Here is a 4,721-nt window from a genome sequence, read left to right on the forward strand (position 1 = left end):
TTTCAGTTCCTGGCTGTTACTTCTAGCTGCTGTACATACATAGGTGTCAGGGACTGGCTGGATGAGGAAGAGTGGCTTCCAGGCAAATGGCAGGAGAGTACAGTTTGGACCCAGGTTCATGGTGGTGGGAAACAGGACACGCCCCAGAGGAGGAGGAGAAGAGCTGGGAAATACTTGATGCTGTAAGTCAGGAGGGGAGGAACAGGAGGAAACACACAGAAATCCGGCCATGAGCAAGGACAGGAGTCAGGAATAACAATAACAATAATAAAATTTATTATTTATACCCTGCCCATCTGGCTGTGTTTCCCCAGCCACTCTGGGCGGCTTCCAACAAAAGATTATAAATACATTAAAACACTAGTCATTAAAAACTTCCCTAAACAGGGCTGACTTCAGATGTCTTCTGAACGTTAGATAGTTGTTTATTTCTTTACCATCTGATAGGAGGGCGTTGTTCCACAGGGTGGGCGCCACTACTGAGAAGGCCCTCTGCCTGGTTCCCTGTAACTTCCCTTCTTGCAGCGAGGGAACTGCCAGAAGGCCCTTGGCGCTGGACCTCAGTGTCCGGGCAGAACGATGGGGGTGGAAACGCTCCTTCAAATATACTGGGCCGAGGCCATTTAGGGCTTTCAGGGTCAACGCCAACACTTTGAATTGTGCTTGGAAACGTACTGGGAGCCAATGTAGGTCTTTCAAGACCGGTGTAATATGATCTCGGCGGCCACTCCCAGTCACCAGTTTAGCTGCTGCATTCTGGATTAGTTGTAGTTTCTGGGTCACCTTCAAAGGTAGCCCCATAGAGAGCGCATTGCAGTAGTCCAAGCGGGAGATAACTAGAGCATGTTTAATAGCAGCAACACCAGCACCAGCTCACAGCCTGTCTGTTGTGTCTGCCAGACCCACCTCCCACCCCTAAAACAAGACAATTGTTCCATGTAACAGAACAGAAAACCAGGCAGAAACAAAGAGGAAACTTACGGTTTTGAGTACTTCCTACTCCTTCCTCCCAGCTTATCATCTCTAGGCTGCAGTTCCCTTTCTCCAGTGTTGTCTCCACGGAAGTTAGCAAGTACGTTATTGGCATACTCATCCATGGTCAGTAGCTTTGGATCTGATTGGGTTAGATCAAGAATGGATCCCCCAAATCCATCTCCTCCTGTCTCTCCTCTGGGGGTGGCAATAATTGTTCTGTGCACTGTACCTTTCACAGCCACTTTCATGTCTTCCGAGGTTGGCAACTGCTGTCCTAGCTCTTCTGGCCAAGAATCTGTGTCCAAGGTGAGAGCATGGAAGCAATTTTGCAACTCTAATGACAAAGTGTGGTTTGTGACTGTCCTCCTCCTGTGTGTCTCATTCCTTCAGGGGTTAGACTCTTGCAATGGGCAATCTTTCTCCACCCTGGGGGCACCCCATCTCTCTTGGTGCTCAGTCTCAGTCAACTCAGCTCTATAAGTAACTCTGCATGTGAACCTGTTGCTTGGGGTGTGACTAGGCAGGCCTCAAGTTGCTGCCCCTTCTCTTCCAGCAAGACAACCAACTTGCACTTGCTTGTTCTCCGGCAGAATGACAAACATGGCACAGGTGTTACAGCAGCAGCTCCCTTGCCCTCCATGTCTCTGGTCCAATGCACACCAAGAGAAAGAACTCTGGGCCTCCCCCTTAAACTCCCCTGCTAAATGCCTTCGCCCATTTGCAAGGTCTGCTCAAGAGCTCCCAGGATCTGCACTGAGCTAAGTTTGACTGCTGCTGGTTGCTCACTCCTCCCTCAGCCTGGCTGTGTCCGTGGTGGCAACAGTTGGCTGTCCGACACATTCCTGCTTCCCTCCACTGTCCCGCCAAGCTGCATAAAAAGCTGAACCAGTGGAAGGGGAGGTGTGAGAAGCAAAAACTGGGAAATAAAGGCACAGGTGGAACAGACGATGGAGAGAGCAAGATCTTTCTACCCAGCAGCTAGCCAGAACATGGAGAAAGGAGAAATTTCTTCAATTTATCTCTCTTCCGAAGAAGCCCAGGGCAGCAGAAACGCCAGCCATTTAAAAACAAGAAAATCTAAAGCAGTTTAAAAAAAATAATCTTAAAAACAATTTAAACAACTACAAGCTGTTCCGAGTAAAAACATTGTTCCATTCAGTGATCTTTGGGTTGCTAAGATTGATATTCTTCTGCCACCAAATGCCTGGGTGTAAACAGGAATGTTTTCAAATGTCTCCTGGAAGTTAACAACAATGGTGGAGATGCGTCTTTCCCTAGGGAAGGGCATTCCACAACTAGGGAACCACCACTGAAAAGGCCTTGTTCCACGTGATATAAGAATTAAGAGATCCAATGTGTATATTTTTGATCTTAATAATGTTCAGATGTTTTGCTTTTTATTGCATTTAACCTCTTACATTGTGGGGTATAGAAGGAGAAGCTCTTCTGCAGAAAGCAGTGACCATCTGGTTTATGTAACAGGTCCATGGGTTCCCATCCTATGGGGGGCGCTATATCCAACCTAAGATTTTTGCAGAGTGGGACCTATTGAAATTAAACCATGCATTTCAGTGGGTCGGCACTACACAAGAATTGATGTTGGATACAACTCAACCCAGTTTGAAAGGACTATTGACAAGCGGAATGTGTGCAGAGGAGGGCGACCAAGATGATCAAGGGTCTGGAAACCAAGCTTTAGGAGGAATTCCCAAAGGAGCTGGGGATGTTTAGCCTAGAGAAGAGAAGACTGAGAGGAGATAGGATGGCCATCTAATATCTGAAGGGCTGCCTCAAGGAAGGTGGAGCAAGTTTGTTTTCTCCTGCTTCACAGGGAGGACCCAAACCAATGAATCATAGAATCCTAGAGTTGGAAGAGACCACAAGGGCCATTGAGTCCAACCCCCTGCCAAGCAGGAAACACCATCAGAGCACTCCTGACATATGGTTGTCAAGCCTCTGCTTAAAGACCTCCAAAGATTCAAAGTGCAATGGATCCAAAGTGCAAGAAAGGAGACTCAACTCAACATTGGGAAGAACTTTCTGACAGTAAAACCCATTTGACCGTGGAGTCGACTCCCTCGGAAGGGGGTGGGCTCTCCTTCATTGCTGGTTTTTAAACAGGTTGGATGGTCACCTGCCAGGGATTATTATCTGTGATTCCTGCATTGTAGGGGGTTGGACTACGGAGGTGGTCCAAAAGAAACCAGAGCAAGATGTTGAGCACCAGGAGTTGCCGGAAGGAGGCGTACAAGGTGCTACCCAACCATCCTGGGGACTCCATTCTGGATTTGTGTTGTGTTTACTGCTGAGCCTGTTCTTCTGAAGATATCCCGCAAGGCAGCGGAGGTTTAGGAGAAGAGTTTTCTTTCTCCTAGATGGGCTTCTTTCCCAGGTGGACAAACTCTCCAGCATGGGCAGAAACTGCCCCCTTGCCTGTTGGACCCACTCTTGGTCTTGTCCTTTCCGTCCGCCAGAGCCTGTCTTTGCATGCAGGGGAAGTCAAAGCCGTTTCCGGGATTGGGGCCGCTGTCGCATACTGGCAGCTTCTAGGAGCCACAGGTGGGAGCTGAGTGCAGGGTGGGGACCAAAGGTGGACGAAACCCCCAGAAGAAGCAGGTACCCCCCAGCAGAGGTACCACCCCTCCCCTAACGCCCCATACAGCCCCTAAATTCAAAGTATGGCCATTGCAATTCAAGAAGCAATGTGGTTAGAGTGAAGGGTTACGACCTGGGAGAGACCAGGGTTTGGATTCCCACTTGGGGATGAAGCTCGTTGGGTGAGCTTGGAGACCAGTTGCCGCCTGGGATTAAGGAGGGGGAGAACCACATAAGCCTCCTTCAGCTCCTCGGAGGAAAATGGTGGTGTATAAATGCAATAAATTAATATAAGAATAAAGGGCCCATTAATTTCCGTGGGTTTCCTCTGAGTAGGCTTCATTTAGATGCAAACCTGTATAACAAACAAACAGGAGTGGAGAAGAACATAGAATCATATAGTTGGAAGGGGCCCTGCAATAAAAAATAATGAAAGATCAGGCCTAGGCTGCTCTGCACTTGAAGGTGGCGCAAGACACCAAGACGTCAGCCCTCCTGAAAGCAGACTCCCTAAGATGAAATAGATAGGTCTAACTTGGCTCCATTCATTTGGATGGTTCTACTGAATAGAAGTTTAGTAGAAATTTAATTTGGATGGATCTACTGAATAGAAGTTTAGGCTCGTAAGAAAACTAATTCATATAATTATTTTTTGTTCTTGTTTTCATTATGTATTTTGTGCCCCCCGTTTTTTAAATGCTGTAAACTGCCCTGAGATGTATGGATCATTATTATTATCATTATCATTATTATTATTACAAAACACAGAATTGCAGAAAGGAGTAGGGTGTAAGGAGATCACAATAATTGGCAATCTGTTTGTTTCAAAGTCCAGAACTGAAGCCTGCCTATTGATTGATTGCTTTCTTGCAAAGTCCAGAACTGAAGCACCGAAGCTGCTGATTATTATTATTATTATTATTATTATTATTATTATTACTAGTATTACTACTACTACTACTACTATTTACTTATTGTAATTACAAAATATGTAACTGCAGCTTGGCGTAGGGACCCCAATTATTACCAATAACAATTGGTAATAATCCATTTGATGGGCTGATGGTTTGGAACTCCAGAATGGCCGCCTGCGCGCAGGGAAGCCTCCCCCGCCCGCCCCCGAAGCTCCTTTGTTCGCCCTCGAGCGCCGC

Source organism: Podarcis liolepis, assembly GCF_965112155.1.
Source record: "Podarcis liolepis genome assembly, chromosome: 18".
In the NCBI taxonomy this organism is placed as follows: Eukaryota; Metazoa; Chordata; class Lepidosauria; order Squamata; family Lacertidae; genus Podarcis; species Podarcis liolepis.